At 41.6% G+C, this 17,979-nt stretch overlaps 1 protein-coding gene and 1 long non-coding RNA gene across 2 annotated transcripts in view; one reads left to right on the top strand and one right to left on the bottom strand.

Moving 5' to 3' along the window:
- The window catches only part of SGCZ (sarcoglycan zeta), a 613,727-nt gene that overhangs the window by 107,203 nt on the left and 488,545 nt on the right, over positions 1–17,979 (top strand). The window lies entirely within an intron of this gene.
- Positions 511–17,979, bottom strand: part of LOC109304066 — a 23,040-nt gene continuing 5,571 nt past the window's right edge. The window contains exons 2-3 of the long non-coding RNA XR_002099285.1: positions 7,831–7,836; positions 511–522 (exon numbers count right to left, since the gene is read on the bottom strand). This is a non-coding gene — a long non-coding RNA (uncharacterized LOC109304066). The remainder of the gene's footprint in view (positions 523–7,830; positions 7,837–17,979) is intronic.

Here is a 17,979-nt window from a genome sequence, read left to right as displayed (position 1 = left end):
CCAAACAACCACAGAAAATAAAACATAGGATTCATCCCCTCCTGTGCAGCCTGCTTGCAGCACACCTATAGCAAAGGTCTGAGCTAATCTTCATCTCTGGCATCAGTCTCACGCTTTTTTGGTCCTTGGCTTCTCTCCCTTCCCAATTTTCTGACCTGACTTGCTGTTAGTAGGGCCCAGGTGCTGCTCATCTCTTATTCAACAGCGATATGTTGTGCTGCCTGCAATCTGAAGGCTGAGTCCACTAGACAGCAGATGCAGGTAGCACACACATTTCCTTGCAAGCTTCACTTGCTTCAAGTAACAGGGGTAAGGAGTCTGCTGTTACAAACTCCTTTACAAATAGCCCTTGATTTACTGTAGCACTTCTGCAAGTATTTAAATATGCTAATAGTACCACTGACTCAAATATTCACATTTTCTAAATTATTTCCTCCCATAAATTTGTGCTATCTTCCTTTAATGCCAGTGTCAAAACTTTTATAGTTAATGTACTCTTAATTTTAACTTGGGACCCCCAGTCTAGTAAGGTATTGAGAACTCTGCAACGTGTCCAGCAAAACACTTGTTTTATTGGGCAGTCTTAATAGTGTGTGTTGCTATTAAAACCATTAGTATCCATAGGAATAGTTGTGAGGTTAAGCATGTCCTGAAATGATTTGCTATATCACAAATGCTCAAAAATGCATTTAATAAGCCATAAATTGTTTATTTCATTTCCATTTAATTTAATATTGTGTTGCTGAAAGAAAAACATCCAAGTAATAAAATCTCTCCTCTGAATATAATTGTAACATCATATCTCCTCTAGAAAACTAGTGTTTTAATTTATTACATCATCTCTTATTTCTTTCTTGTCATCCCTTTGAATCTCAAACATACACTAAAGCATTTTTGGGATAGTTTTGATTTTCATTTCTCAACTCAAATGATGTTTTCACTTTTTTTATTTAGTAAAAGGGAAGTTAGATCAATGTGATTGTTCCCCATCCCTCCCCACTGAATTTTGTACATGCACAAGCTGGTCAGCGGGGAATTTAGCCTATGGTTCAAGAAGCAGTCTGGGTTATTTCCATGTATGGTTTACAGATTTTTTTTTCTTATATCAGTAATGTAAATGTTTAATAATCAGAGGATAATTTTGTTGAATTAGAAGGGACAAATATTGGTCTTTTGTTGCAGCTAAGGCCGTCTTCAAAGTGTCAACATTAACTCATGTCTGACTTTTCAATTAACTCTTGTGATTCCTCTTACCCCTTTCTGAGTATTTTCACTCAGATTGCCAGAGCCTCCATTGTTAAAAGTCTGCTTTGCATGATTCAGTTAGCTAAGAACTTTATTTACTCACATACCACACCTTTCCCCCTTCCAAATCCAAGGCTTCTAAGCTTCATGCCCTCCTTCCCACACCCATCCTGTAGAATCATTATTCCATTGGCTCTTCTGGTGATCAGTACAGGCCAGTACGAATTTCAGTGGCCTTACACGTAAGCTTACCTATACTTTACTTCATCACTCTCTACTTTCTTACTCAACTCCATTTTGCCATTCTTTTCTTTCTTCTTAACCTTCATGCACTATCCTATTTGTCCTACATCCTTGTGTACTAATATTAATGGTATTTATCTCATTACAAAAGCCTTGTATCAGATCTGTCAATAATGTGCATTCAGATACTCAGATAAAAGCTGTTTTCAATTTGAGACTAACTGTGAGAGGGTTAATACTAGATATTGCCCCTCTGGCTTGCTGCCTGAGAGAGAACCTAGAAGCCATCTTGCAGTACAGCCTCTCCATGCTTCTGTCTAAGTGGGTGTGAAAAAACCTAGCTTTTCTACTAGTCACACACCCCAATTGTGAAGAGCTGATTTTTGGGAAAAGGGTGCCTGTGGTATGTGAACAAATACAGTATTTGGAATAGCCATCTAATGTCTTGATTTCATCATTTTTACCCCTCCATCTCTTTCGAAACAATGGCTTTTCTCCCTGTTCCATAACTATGATTTTCTATTGCCCTCTAGCTAAGAATTGTGTGGTATTATTTAGTTCTGCAAAGCATATTGGGATAATTCCTGTGGAGGATATTGTTTGGATATTCATTTCTTAAATAGGAGGCTATATTAGTTAAAAGTTGCCAGAAATCAACACATGCTTTACCAGTGCTTCTTTAGGGATCATAATATTGTTTTCCAAATGCCAAGATAATGATTAATGGAACAGAAAATTTCCAGACTTTACTGCATTGTAAACTATTTACTAGATTAGACAACAGTAATGCTGTTCTACTTGTCAAAATTTGCACTATATTTTAATACTGAAGATGACAACATACACACAGACTGCCAGTCATGCCTCATCAATTTTAGGCACAGAGTTTAGGCAAGATATTCAAACTTTAAAAAGTATATGGGGAGAACATCCAAAAAAACTACTGATACCTGGAGATGGCAAGCAAAGACTGCAAAGAGGCAACACAAAGGTGAAAATACAGGAAAAATTTCTCTTATGATTTTCAGTTAAAGAACAACAATTTTAAATTAGAATTTAGGGAATCACTGTATGTTATTTTTCTTCCAAAGAACAACAATGGTAATAAAATAATAACTTCTGTGAGATAGCCACTCTCCACAAGCGACAATGAGAGGCTTGTATGAATTAAGAGCAAGGCACCATGGGTCTTGTGAGAAACTTGAAGGTGAGCTGACTAATACCAAGTCATCCTTGTATTCAAAATACCTTTGAACTCTAAATATCTTCAAGTACCCTGCATAGATAGAGCTATGGTACAGTCTCACTTTGTCATCAGGTCCAGTCATGGTTGTCTGCTAAAGCGCTATAGCAATTGCTTATCCAATATCCTGGCTCAAGCAAAAATGTGTAGAAACTTATAATGCTGTTCATAAAAAGGGTTCTGATACTTTATGCCCATTGGAAGCAGGATGTTCCCATCTAACCACAGGAATATACAGGAGACCTGTATAAACTGAAACTGCTTAAATGCTATGGAGCTCAGGGTCATAAGTCAACCTTGTATGTCATTCCTACATACCTTACCATGCAGTGCATGTTTTGACAAAATATACAGTACATCTGCAACAAACATCAGGACCAAGCAAGGAAGATCTCGTTCATTCTCTTTTTGCCAGGAAGCCATGAGGCTATGGACATGGGTTTAGTAATGGATACTTTCCAAGAATTGGCAGCAGCCCAGTGAACTTTGAGTAGACATGTAGTCATGAACCAATAATGCTCAATATAGTTGTCTGTTGAGCAGATAATATATAATCAATGTGGTTTAAATCCTGGAGATACAAAAATACAAAAAAGGTTTTGCCCCAGAAGAGCAATGGGCTTAAGGCCTTCCACTGATCCCTTTGGATCAATGATATTCAAAGTCCAAAGTCCTCATCCTTATTGTTCCTTAGTAGCTGAAGGACTTTTCACTGTCAGACCTATCCAAAGGATAGCTCAGATACCCCTGATTGCAGGTTAACCCTACACTCTCCTGTCTCCTTAGGATCTCCTCCCTTTTACACTCACATTCTATGCCTTGATGTATCTGGGGAGGTTGCTTTAAAGGGAGCCTGATGGTGTTATCCTTAGTCTGGTCTCAGCTCCTGGCTCTTCCTCTCTGCTTTCTTTCTTGTTCCCTCACTGGCCCTAAGCATGGCCTCCAGCCTCTCTCCTAATTAGGGTTCTACCTAATTGATGAGGGCTGCTCCCCAATTTCACAGGCAGAATGTGGGCATGGGCAGCCATTTCATGGGCCATGGCTGATTAGCAGAGGGGCCCCTGTGACTCTGCTCCTCACCACTGATTGCCTGCAAGGGCTATCCATCATGGAGCCCCCCCCCCCACTGCCAATTAGTGGAGAGGGGTGGGGCCACAGGCAGGCCTCACAGTCAATCATTGGTGAGGGCTGGTGATCATCTTGCCTGCAGCCCTTCAAGAAGGCAGGCCCCACCACCACAGCACACTGAAGACTGCTAGTTCTCTCTGACGAGCCGGCACATTTTCTATCAGGTTTTTGTTTGTTTTTGGTGCAGATTCCATTCCAGAATCTGCAAAATCCATGAAATCGTGAATTAGGTAGGTCCCACCCATAATCATGCCCATGCCTCACAGGTTTTACTTATTCAACATTCATCACAGCCCCCTAGAACTATTTCTGGTTCCTTCAAGCCTCAGGACCCTGGCCCCTGTCTCAGTCTCTGCTCACTCAGACTTGACCCCTGTATCAGTGTTGACCCACTCGAATCCAAGCCTCTGCCCTGGCTTTAGCCTAACTGCTCTGGCTTCAGCCCCTCAGCTTCAGCCCTTTTCTCTCCCTGAGTTCCCAGAAGATGTGTCTGGTCATGATAGACACATCTACTCAAGAATCCAGACTCTTATATAGGAAGTGCATGAAAATTACTACAGGATTCTGACTGCGCATCTCAAAAACAGAATTACTGTTAGGTTAAAAAAAAAAAGTGTTGCTTTTTGAATTACTTACCTCAGTCTTATACTTTAAATGTTGTTTGGAATGCTTCTGGTCTTCGTGTCACTTGGTACTTTTTCACAGTTATACAGGTTTTTTTCTCCCCTCATGATTTCCAGCTGCTGATAGAATTTTTTAAAAGTGTAGCCTCTTTATGTAAGCTCTGAGGAAAATTGTGTTTCAGCTTCTCCCCACTTTCTTTCTGAAGTTTCCTAGAAGGCATGTTAGCTGAGAACAGCAAAAATGTGTTGTTAAAAAACAGTTTCTCCTTGTCTTGTAATGCACAGCAGAATTGTGATGATTCTTAGGGGGTTCAAACACACGTACTAAGTTGACTTTAAATAAGGGAACTTAACTAAGTCAACTTAAGTTGAGGCATGTCAGAGTGTACATACGTACAGGTCCTTGACATGGTGGTAGCCATCTTGTGAGCTAAGTCAAGTGAACTAATGTGACTCAAGATAATACACCTGGGCGGTGCTGCATTTAAATCAACTCTGCTCCACATATGTGTGTATGCTGTGATAATTAAGTCAACTTTAAGAAGTTAAATCGGCTTAACTATCAGAAAGTTGCTGTCAGAAAGTTAGTACATTAGTACAAATAGCATAGTATTAATGAGAAGATCTGTTCACGAAGGACAATGCAAGTTTTTACACAGCTGGATTGACATTTGTTTGGGTACAATTAAAATTTCATTTTTATAATATTTGAAAAGAATAGTAATACTTAGTTTAAGGGGGAAAATAAGGAATTAGGAACTCTGATTTTTTGTAATACCTTTGCACAATGCTACGTGTTTTCCTTCATGAATCAAGGAAGAAAACCCAAAATGTCTTGTCTTCCACGACATAGCTAAACAAATGAGCAGCATTATTTGCCACCACACAAAGCCAATCCTAAACTTGTAAAACTGAGAGAGAACTGTGTTCAAACTGTGCAAGTTATCTTATAATTTAATGAACTGTATTTCTGATGACACATGAGGTGGTGTAGATGTACCAAGCCCATTTTGAAATATTGCTGTCATATATCTTGGGGAAAAGGCAGGTTTATACAGAGCTAGTGTGGACATGACTTTTCAAACTTAGCTCATTTTGAAGTTTGTTGCTAAGACTTCCAGGTAGCAAACTAGTTCTCTAACATAAAATGTATAATAAATAATAGTGTTTGCTGTGCCAGGCTTGGATGCACTTTCTGTTTTGTTTGCTTTAATATAATTTTGCATTAAAATTGAAATACCAGTAAATCTGATTTATTGGCAGAGCTATGAGAATTATTCAGTCAAATTGGGAAACTGTTTTGGTCTGAGCCTGAGATAGGAGTCTTCATGTGCTCACGAAGTTTGGTTCATATTTAAAAAAATGCTGTGAATGTAGCCTGAGGCTGTTTGCACAGCTGGAAAGCAATTAAATGTTTTTAAAACTTTTGTATCTTCTAAGCTATATATTTTTTAAATATTCTGGGCTGGACATAAACAAACAGCATGCAACATAATTGACTGCAAGATCATACTTATAAGTGCAAATAATATAAGGTATACCAATCAATACTCATCTTTTGAAAAGCAGTGAAAGGGATTTAGGTTTATTGTAGATAGCCAACCAAATGTGAGCTCATATTGTGACATTAGGGTAAACGGGGCAAACAAGTTACTTGGATATATTTTTAGGGAAATATTGAACAGGATTAAGGAGCTGATTTGTTTTATAGGATATCAGACTACATTACCAAAACAGTCCATTCTGGCCTTAACATTTATGAAGCCATAGAAATAATTTTTTATTTTACTAATGGTCTGAAATTTCATTCCCAATACTTTTATATTAGAACAAAGCACAGCTCTAGGCCTCTACAAATAATCTCTAAAAGGAGCAAGATGCCTCGCCTCCCCTCCCACCAATATTGCCAGTTGGTGGGAAGGACAGTTTAAAACTATCATATGAACAAATACTAAGACACATATTTCAAAATCCTAAAAAAGGAATGCAACATAACATTTAAACTCATTAGTTGTTACCAAGATATACCTTGTATACTGTTCTTTTTATGGCATGATTTAGTTTTGTATATATTCAAGTGCATTATTGCAACAAAATCCACAGCAAAGGAAAGATACTTGTGTGAAGTTGGATCACATTTGAAATCCTACTATTTTTGCTGTTAAATCACTGTTTTCAGAAAGCTGTTTTTAGTAAGTCACTAGCTTTAGAAAGCTTTGGTTACCTCAGGAAGCTACTTAGGGGGAGCTGGCCTGGGAGCTGAGGGTGGGGCAGGAGGGAAGGCTGGACTCAGTGACCCTAAAGATCCCCTCAAATCCTATACTTTTATCTTAAGCCACCAACACAAAATGCAAGTGATGTTGTCTCTCACCATCTCCCTCCAACCTTATTGTAATAAGCTCTTGCTGTATATCTTAAAATGCCAAAGGATTGTGACAGAATCCCATTGTTTGATTGTATCGACCCTCAGTGGATGCCTTCAAGATTTGTTTTCTATTATTCTGTTCATTCCCAATTACGGTATCTAAGTATTAAAGTAATGAGCACATTTGAAAGGCCCAAGTTACATAGCAGTATGATGTATAACTCAATACAACTAAACCACTAATAAAATAGCCTATTAACAGGAAGATATGCATATTAGTTGCTTTTGGTAATTGAGTCAATTTGCACATTGATTAAATGTCACGCTCCTTGAAAAGGAAATAGTACGAGTAACAGAAAAAAGGACAGAAGGAAGATTGTGGGATATAGTTTCGCTTGCTGTTTTATTTGTGCTGTTCTTTAAGTAATGATTCTCAGCTGGGGTGCCTTGACACCCTGAGGTACAGTGTGTTCCTACAAGGGGTGCTGCAGCACACCGCACATACAGTATATGGCAAATAAAAGACTCTTCTCCCCTGTCTGGCTCCCTATGCCCACTGCAATCAATGGAATCCCTGTCTGCTTCTCTGGGGACTGCTGCCACTGAAGCCTCTCTTGCCTCCTTTCTGGCCCCAGTACTCAGAGCAATGAGACAGATGCATGGATGGAGCAGTACTTTTCAGACCACTCCACCCCTGTAGTTTCTCCCATGCTCCCAGGGCCAGTAGGAGGGACCAAGGGGGAGGATGGCTCTAGTTACCAGCCTGCACAACCTCAGGCAAACAGCCTTGGCCACAGAGACCACCCTTACCCTCTCAGGTATGGATCAGGGGTGGCAGGGAGAGTAAGTAGTGGAAAGAATGGGGCATGGTAGAGTGAGGTTCTGCTCCTGCCACCCTCCCCTTGCACCAGTTAGATCAGGGTTTCTCAACATTTTTAGCTTCAAAGCAGCCCTCCAAAACTTTTTTGAATTTAGTTTCTCACTGAAATCTCAGCTGGGAGCCCATGGTGCTACTAAATTCAGAAACGTTGTGTAGGGAGTGCCTTGAGGCTAAAAAAGTTGAAAAACACTGCTTTAAGGCTTACATCATAAGTACCTGGTATATGACTGAATGTTAAAATTGTAATTTGGTAAATTAATCAGGGCACCCTTAGAAGATCTGCTCTTTAAAATTTCAGTAATTCATCCAGATATTGTTGCATTTTGGAAAAGCTTACTCTAGACCTTAAGTTACAGGATATTCATAGATTCATAGATGTTAGGGTTGGAAGGGACCTCAATAGATCATCAAGTCCGACCCCCAATTTTTTTTGTACATGTACATTTTTTGTCTAACTGACTTTATACTACAGATAAATTGGCTCATATGATTAATTCCAGTTAGTCTTTACCACTGATATTAGAAGAGTGGCTGTGTGTGCAGTCTGTTTGCCATCTTAGTTAATATGCCCCAGCATTTCAGCCAATACCAGTGGCCACCCACAAGAAGTGCTTGGCAGCAGTAGACCCCAGACGGTGAACTCAGAAAGCAGTCTTTCTGTAGCAGCAGTAGCATCTGGGTCTGTGTCTGACTTTCTCATTGATCTCTGCTCAGCCCCAGTGCTCATCTTCCTATTTGATATTGTCATGGATATTAAACTGCCCCTGGGAATAGTTCCTTTTGGAAAGTACTTTCTTTTCAGTCAGAAGAGTTTTACCTTTCTTTTGATCCTCTTCACAAACTTAAAAGTGTTAGTGGAAGTAGTGAAATATGAATTGTGCTTTTATTGCTATATAAACCATATTTTATTGCTATATAAACCATACTTAAAATAATTTCAACCAGAAACTTCGCAATTCCCTAGGAGGCTAGTTTCGTCTAGGATAAAGTTGTCCTTTCCACAATATAGTTCTGGAATAGGGGTTAGGAAGAGGAAGAAATCTGTGGTGCTACACAATAACTCTGTTAGTAGGAGGGTTCTTCTTGCAAAACTGAGTAAAGGTGAATACAGACATCTGAGAATTTAGATCAGGTGAAAAATGGCTGCCTAGTCTAAATTAGTTCATTCTCCTCTGGATCTTACATTTAGATCCCTAGTTAGGTTGATCTACCATATGGATATTCCCCAAAGATTAGATCAGTCAAAAATTGGTCATCCCAATTTAACTTTAGATCACCTGAGAGTGAACTAAGTTAGATTGGGCACAGTTAGATGAATCTAGCTGTGATCATTTGGAGTGTAGCCCCTGCGCTGAGAGAGGCCAGCTGCTTACCCCAGCCCCAAGGCTTTGCTTTTCGTACACCTTACCCCCACCACTGGGCTATTTTTAGCTCCCTCACCCTTTACCCCGTTCCCAAAGGGACAATCTTCCCCCTGCAGACCAGCTACCCCCCCAAACCAGCCAATGCCCTGCCACAGACCATCCTTGGTTCCAGTTTGACCAGCGTTTGCCAGCACCAGGAAGTAATTTAGGGTGGGGGGAAAGGGCAGGCAGGATCAAGGGATGGAGGTTGGTCCATAGGGGAGGGGATTGTTTGTCTGTGGCAGGACGGGTTGGGGAGGCTGAAAATGGTCCCTAGTTGTGAGGGAGAGAGCCCTCCCAATGCTGCCAACCCCACCAGCCCCTGTGCAAAGCTGCTAGGCCCACATGATCTGCCAGCCCAACCCCCACCCTGACTTACACTAGTGAATGCCTGTGAAATCAGCACCAGGAGTGGTTTGTGGGATATTGGGGGAGGGGGAGAGGGTCTGGCAGGATCAGAGAGGCTTTTCAATCCTGCAAGGCCTCCTTGGACCCTACAAACCCTCCTGCAGATCCTGCTAGCTTGCCAAATCCCCCAACCTTCTGCCCACGGCCCCTGATATCTTCGCTTTATGCTGTACATGCATTCCTGGGAAATGGAACATGACTCAAATTTGTATAAAGGGATCCCATTTTACAATGTAACAAATAGGGATATATTCCAAGACCTCAACTATAATGACCTCAGACCCATTCCTACTACTTTTACAAGACAATTCTGTTACTCACCAACAGCAAACAGTACACACAAGCACAGGGCACTATCCTAATGGGGACAGCAACTACAGAAACACGTGTCACAGACAATGAGTGAGAAGCACAGATCCACGCAGGAGACTATATTTTGGTGTGCATCACTCCCACGATGCACTGCACAAAGCAGCTGACTGTGGGCTTCCACCACACCGATCGCGTAAGAGTGTATTTACTTCACATATAACAAATTTTTTGGTATAAAAAAGGTCATTGCATGACAGTGAATTCGCACATACAAAACCCACATAGAGTGAGGGAAACCTGTATGTTTATTCTGCCTTGACTGTAATTGTAAAATCATAATGTCAGAAGACCTCTCAAGAGTCATCTAGTCTAAGTCACTTCACAAATGCAGGATTTTCTATTCTTAGATCCCTGGCAAACATTAATATAATCACACAATTGGGATCGGAGGAATTGTATGATTGATCCCCAAAACTGCATGTCCTGCCATGCCAGATCCCAATCACATGATTGCTAATGCCTGCACTTGGTGATAAGTGAGCTCCCTGATCCCCAGCTGCATGCACTCTTTAAAGGTATTCAAGTTGCTGGTATATAGGTGCACAGAGAGCCTGGCATTGGGGATATGGGGAAGACTGGCCCCCAGCATGCCTTTAAGTTGAAAGGCATGCTGTTGCAGCCCATAAACACAGTCTAAATTTAAATTTGTGAGTTTTGAATTGTGCAGCAATCTTTTCCGTGCCTCTCTGTGTTATGTAAAATTAGCTACCTTGTTTATATGGATAATTGGAATGTTACTTTACAATCAGCTGCAAAGGAGGTTCAAACACAAATCTAATTATTTCTCATGTTTCTGAACTCGTTATATCTTTCACAGCTTTATTTATGAATAAAATCTTGTGCTTTTTAAGTGTGATTTTTGTTTGTAAATTCTGTCTGATAACAGCTCTCTGAAAAAACTATGAGCCATTGCAATTAATAAACATGGAACACCTATTTGCTCTAATCTATAGAAAGTTTATTTGTGCATATCCAGAGAGCATAGAAAAATAGTTCACATCAGTATTAAACTTCACAGCAAATTTATCTCAGTCCCTTATTTATTCTATGGGTCACGCTGACTTAAATATTCCTTGTGTCAGCACAATGCAACAGTAAAAGATTATATCTTGTACAAGCTTTATAGAGAGTACTAGAGCTTTCTTAAATTTATTGCAAATTAATACTTGGGCTTGTATAAATTGATAATGAAATAATATTAACTGTTTTTAGACCTTTGAACACAAGGACCAATTATAGCCATTTAAAAGTAAACAAGTCCTTAGAGATCATTTATGGGCACCAGAAATTTAAAGCACTTCCCTGAACAACAGAATTGTATATGCAGTACCTGCTTTATATTTATGAGAAATGAAGACAACTTTACTTAAGACACTGTTCCTATTAAATGAACCACTTTTATAATAATAGCTTCCTGCCTCATACAACTGATGGCAGAGTTTCTTAACTATCTTCATGTTGTTCTTGCTTGGTGGTCATTCACTGTAAAAGGAAACAATGCATTTATTTGCATATGTATTCTGTTGGACAGTATTCGTAGTATCTATGAAGAACAGAAAATGAAACAAAAGTTGCATTCTTCTATTTATACTGCCACATGACCTCCAAGAAATTGGCTCTAAGTCCCTGACAATTTGCTAGTTTTAATGCAGTCATTAATTGGGTAAAAATTGCTATCAGTAGAAGATTTGGTGGGTAGGGGGCATTTGTTTGTTTTTGTTTTGTTTTGTTTTATGATTTTAGGACTGGATAATAAGAATCTAAGTAAGAGAGAGAGGCATTTTTAATAGTATATTTTTATTAGAGCCTCTGGTATTATGGAGAAGCCAATACGTAACTCCTGAAATGCCTAAATTTCTGAAGTTGGGATTCTAGCCTTGGTCAAGAAAACATTTTGGAAAGGCAGTATTAGTAACATAATGAACTATTGAGCTTTAATTAATTAATTAATTAACATACAAGCAGTTTCATTTGAATCCACTTTCCTGAGAAGTTAAATGCTGGGAAGATTACACACAAAGAAAAGTAGCTGCTGAAATAGCATTGTTAGAAGAAACTAATCTTGATGTCTGTTAATGTTGTTGTTGGTTTGTACTGAAATAGTGGTTAGCCTCAGACCACAGAATACTGCTGTGAAAATGTGCCCTTCTAACTGTATATGCAGAGGTGAAAAAAGCAATAATGTTACTGCAATAGTGTAACTGGCAGTTTACACCCTGGACCAATCCTGATGCTTCAGGAGGTGTCATTGTAGCCAGTAGCTAGAGAGTAAATGGAACATCTGTTTCCATTTTGTTGCAGAGCATACTGAATGTCCTAACCAGCAGAAATCACCAAATATAAATTTGTTAGTAATAAAAATGGCAGCTTGCAGTAGGGGAGGATCTGCACCCAGCAGCTGTTCCATGTACCCCCTGACTACTGGCTATACAAACACCTTCCCCTGAAGCAGTGACATCTGATGTAGCAGCTGTAGCCCCAGGGGCAAGGAAAACACAGACTCTTAGGGGCCTCCATTCTGGTTCCACCTCTAAGGCCCCTACAAATGTTGCATTTAAAGTGTTAATCAAGCAGTTAATTGTAACCTGCCAGACATTCAAGCAATTTATCATCCATTTATGAGCTTCAAAATGGTGATCAAGCCTCAAAGATATTGTTGTAAAATGTAGAATATATTTGCAGCTCATTTGTAACACACTTCAGTTTGAATGGTAGGTTACTCATATGGTGATACTGTATGACTAGGTCCTCCAGGATTTATTGCTCTTTCCCTTACCAAGGGGACTCTGAGAGTCATGCAGAATTTTTCAGGGCATTTGTCTGAAAAACTGCAGGCAAGATGAAGAGAGAGGAAAAATGCATACATAAAATGTATGCATTTATTGGGGACAGAGAAACACTGGCTGTACCATGCCTGGGAACGGACATACTGCTGGGAAAACTCCATAGATAGGGACACTAGGAGAGTCACTCTTGCAGGAGCTGAGGGAATAGTTCTCCTTCAGTCTGACAGGAAGCTGAAGGTCTCAATAGGAGGGCTCAGGTAACTGTACACTAATGCCAGGAGCTTGGGAAACAAGCAGAAGGAGCTAGCCCTTCTACTTTCCCATGGGCATTACTATCTAGTAGGGATTATGGAGACCTGGTGGGACTCCTCACATGATTGGAGCATAGTCATAGAGGAGACCAAATAGGGAAGAAAGGTGGAGGTATAGCTCTGTATGTGAAGGAGCAGTACACTTTCTTGGAGGCTGATATTGGCTCCAAAGAGGGCTTGAAACCCTCTGGGTCAAACTTCAGGGGGCAGGAGGGGACAGGGTGCAGTGAGAGAGACCTAACTGTAGGTGTGTACTACAGACCACCAAATCAGGGGGAGGAGTTTGATCTAGAGTTCTCTTGAGAACTGACAGAGGCCACGCATATATGGAACATGATCATCATGGGAGATTTCAATTTTCCAGGCATCTCTTGGGAGGAACACTCAGCCAAGTCGGATCAGTTGTGTTCCTTCCTGACCTGCATCGAAGACTTCTTCCTGACTCGGGAAGTACATGGCCCAATCAGAGGTAACAGTCTTCTAGACTTGGTCCTGGCCAAAGGAGATAACCTGGTGACCAACTTCAATTTAAAGGGTAGCCTGGTTGACAGCTACCATGAAACCATCACATTCACTGTCCGTCGTAAGGCATACAAATTGGACAGCAGGGTTGAAGTTTTGGACTTCAAAAAAGGAAAATGTCAACAAGCTCAAGTCACTAGTAGGGGAAGTGCTGCAGACCAAGGGCAGAAGGCAAAAGGAATGCATGAAAAGTGGTTGTTCCTTAAGAACATGATCCTTGAAGCATAAAGGAAGTTCATTCCCAGGTGGAGGAAATGTAGCAGAAGGGCTGGGAAACCCTCTTGGCTAAACAGGCACTTGTAGGGAACAGATTAGAAAGGGTAAGGCAGCAATTGAACATAAATTAGCAAGAGAAATCAAGGACAACAAGAAGTCCATCTTTAGGTATGTAGGGAACAGAAGGAAAAGAAATGGGAGTGTGGAATCATGGCTCAACAACTCAGGATGGCTGGTTACCAGCACTCAGGAGAAACTGAACTCCTGAACAACTACTTTGCTTTGCAATTTCACCAGGCCAAGGGGAAAACCATGTCAGGTAGGGTACAGAGTGGGCATGGTAGGAATGACCACCTTCTTACTATTGCCATAGGACTGGTGCATGATCAATTAAAAAAATAGACATATATAAGTCAGCAGGACCAGATGAACTTCATCTGAGAGTGCTGGAGAAGCTGGCTAAAGTAATCACAGAACCTCTGATGAAACTCTTTCAAAACTTGTGGTGCTCTGGAGAGGTCCCTGAGGACGGGAAAGGACCAATGTTCTGCCCATATTCAAGAAGGGGAGGAGAAAGGACCCAGGCAACTATAGGCTAATTAGCCTGACTTCTATTCCAGGGAAAATCCTGGAAAAATTCATTAAGGAGTCTGCATGATAGGCTTGCAGAAGGTAGGATTCTGAATGACAGCCAGCATGGTTTTGTCGCAGGCAGGCCTTCTCTTACCAACCTCATATCATTGTACGATCAGGTAACTCACCACCTGGATAAGAAACAGGAGGTTGACATTGTATAACTTGACTTTCAAAAGGCCTTTGATCTGGTTTCCCACTATGTTCTCACAAGAAAATTGGAGGATTGCAGGCTTAACTGCATGACAGTTAGGTGTGTAGGAAGCTGGTTGTGGGGTAGGACCCAGAGAGTTCTAATGAATGGATCTATGTCATCTTGATGAGAAGTGGCCAGTGGTGTCCTTCAGGGGTTCTTTTCAACATCTTTATCAATTATTTGGATGTGGGAGTGAGCTGCTCACTGGCCAAGTTCGCATGTGACACCAAGTTATGGGGAAATGTGGTCACGCTTGAAGATAAGCTGCAGCTAGAGGCGGACCGAGACAGGATGGCAAGTTGGGTGGATTGGAACCAGATGGAGGTCAACATTGAGAAATGTAAAGTGCTCCACCTTGGGGTCAACAATCTCCTACACACCTATAGGCTTGGCAGCGCCAAACTGACCAGCACCATGAATGAAAGGAACATGGGGGTAATTATAGACCACAGTATGAACATGAGCCAGCATCAATGAGACACTGTAGTCAGCAATGCAAATAATATTCTGGCATGCATCAATTGACCAAGCTGGTGATTCTTCCACTTGACTCAGCACCGCACTTCAACAAGGATGTGGAAATGCTTGAGACAGACCAGAGAAGGGCCACCTGTACGATCGGAGACTTACACAGCAAGCCATATGAAGAAAGGCTGAGGGACCTGGGTCTCTTCAGCTTAAAAAAGAGATGGCTGAGAGGGAACATGGTAACAGCTTACCACTATATCAGGGGAGTATATCAAGGGCTCAGCAAACAACTGTTCACCAGAGCACCCTTCAGGAAAACCAGGAGTAATGGCCACAAACTCCTGAAAGACCATTTCAGGCTCAACATTAGGAAAAACTTCTTCAGCGTTTGAGGGTGTAGAATGTGGAATAGGGTGCGTCCAGAGGGGGTGAAATCACCTACCCTGGAAATCTTCAAAAGGAGTTTGAACAGTCACCTTGCTGGGGTTACCTGACCCTCAGTTGTCTTTCCTAACTAGTGCATGGGGGCTGGACCAGATGATCTTCTGAGGTCCCTTCCAGCCTTACAATCTATTAAACTGTGAATAAAAGCACCTTATAAGGTTCCTGGGAGAGTTTGAGCCCTGCAGATCCTGTACAAGTAACAAAAAATATCCCCCCTGGCTTCCTTGGCATACGTTTTCCCTGCTCTGCATGTGTCATGGGAGAAGCTCTTTCACCCAGGGTGAAGCTCTTTCACCCAGGGTGAAGCTGGTGATCTCAGAGCACAGCTGAAGGTGGTGGGGGGTAAAAGCTAGGGCTGTGCAAAGCTTTGGGTGCTGATTCGACTTGGAGGAGATTTGGCCTGATTCAGCAGCTGAATCTCCAAAACTGAATTGAATCAGGAGACCAATAAAAAGGTCCAAATCAATTTGAAGCTCCCTGAATTGATTTGGAAAAGATTCGGAGAGCTTCGGAGATTCAGGAAGTCCCCACTCACCACCAAAGGGAGCTGGACCCAGACTCCGTGCTAGTAAGTAGGGGGTGGGGAGTGAGCTGGAAGAGGGGGGAGGGGACCAAGGGGGTACCCCCACAGGACCCATCCCTTGCCTTCTCCCCCCAGCCCTCCCTGAGTTCCCCCAGCCCCGCATGGCTGGCCAGCACGGCTCCAACTCCCAGTCCTTTGAAAAAAAAAAGCCCTCACTCACCAGCTCCTGCCAGAACCCATGGTGAAACTCTTTGGCGGGGCTTATCCCTACTGCCCCACACTGCGTGGAGGCTCTGTCACAAGTCCCCATCCCCTACCTGTTCTTTCAGCCCCATCCATGCCTGGCCCTGGCCCCAGCTCCTAGTTCTTTAAAAAGAAACTAAATAAAATAAAAAAACTCCACGCTTACCAGCTGCTGCAGCACTCTCAAGGCTTCTGGGGGTTCATGGCAGAGCCCCATACACCCCGTGGGGCAATGGGAGGCAGTGGGGATTGCTCCCTGCCCACTCCCCCACCTGGTAGGATCCGATGAATTCAGAGCTTTTTTATTATTATTTTATTTTATTTTATTTTAAGAGCAGGGATGCTGGGGCTGGGAGAGCAGGTGGAGGATGGGGGCTCAAGACCAAGCCCCCCATGCAGCACAGGGGGCAGTGGGGGGCAGCAGGGTCACCCCCCCCCCCCCCAGGAACAGCTCGTGATTGCTGGACTTTTTTTCTTTTTTTTAAGAGCTGGGACCTGGGTCTGGGTGGGCAGCCATTGATGGGGCTGGGAGAGTGGACAGGGGATGGGGCCTGTTTGATTTGGAGATTTGGCTGATTCAGCAGTGGCCGAATCTCCAAATCAGAGACAGTGATTTGAATCACTGTCCAAAGTGAATACTAGCTGCTTTGCACAGGCCTGGTAACAACCCCTGCCAGCAACTCTCTGGCTCCCTTTGCTGGTAGAGCAAGTTCTCACATGTATTCCCACTCCAGATAGCTTACACTGTGAACAGATAGATCACATGGCATGGCAGTTTCCATATAGCAATATTGCCTGTTTTTCAATGGAAATAATGTTTGGCAGGGGCAAGGGGCTAATGCCTCACTTGCCTACCCCCAGTTATATTCCTGTGTAACTGTTTTTTTTTATCATGTGCCTACCATTCACAATTCTGAATATCCTTAGTAAAGTGGTACATTACAAGTTTTAGCACACATGGCATGCATACTCCAGCCCTCATAGTATTAGTCACTGTACAAAACATAGTTAACCATAGAAAACCAGTAGAAAAGAGTATTATCATTCCCATTTGACACAGGGAAATGATGCACAAAGAACTGTCTGAACAGGGAGTCAAAAGCACAACTTGGAATAGAACTTAGAGACTTCATCCAGTATATTAGTGATATACAATGGCATAGAAATTCATAATGTAGTGGGTGTGTATGTTGGGGTGGAGGGGTAGGACAGATTTAGTCAAAAAACGTCACTGTGCTCATGTCATAAAACTGTAGCATTTTAAAGCAGTGTAAGAAAGTAAATTAATTTTATAATTTAAATTTGTGGATATGTTCCATTTTTCATGCTTAAATTATTTTTTCCCTTCTCCTATGTCCTTTTATTTATTAGAGTTTTAAACAATAAGGAAACATTTCTTGTATCAGACTTTGGTGATGCACTCAACATGCAGTGTGATATATTGCTATGAATTTCTCCCATCTTGCAGTTGTATAATCACATACCGAACCCAGTGTTATAACTGAAGTGAGTCAGAAGACACACTAGATTATATAGTATCCTAACTCTCATTCATATTATCTTTCACAAGAAAAGTTGAAATTCTGATTTACATTACATTACATAGTGGGATTTGAAGAAGCCATGAGCAAATCCAGGATTTTGTAAAAAAGGGGTGTATGAATAATGACCAGTTCTACACAGAGAACTGAGCAGACCATGCCATTCAGAGCTTTCCCCCCCCCCCC

Source organism: Gavialis gangeticus, unplaced genomic scaffold (assembly GCF_001723915.1).
Source record: "Gavialis gangeticus isolate Ggan-Ray unplaced genomic scaffold, GavGan_comp1, whole genome shotgun sequence".
Classification (NCBI taxonomy): domain Eukaryota; kingdom Metazoa; phylum Chordata; order Crocodylia; family Gavialidae; genus Gavialis; species Gavialis gangeticus.
The sequence above is the reverse complement of the archived record's forward strand: the minus strand, read 5'-3'. Positions and strand labels throughout refer to the sequence as shown.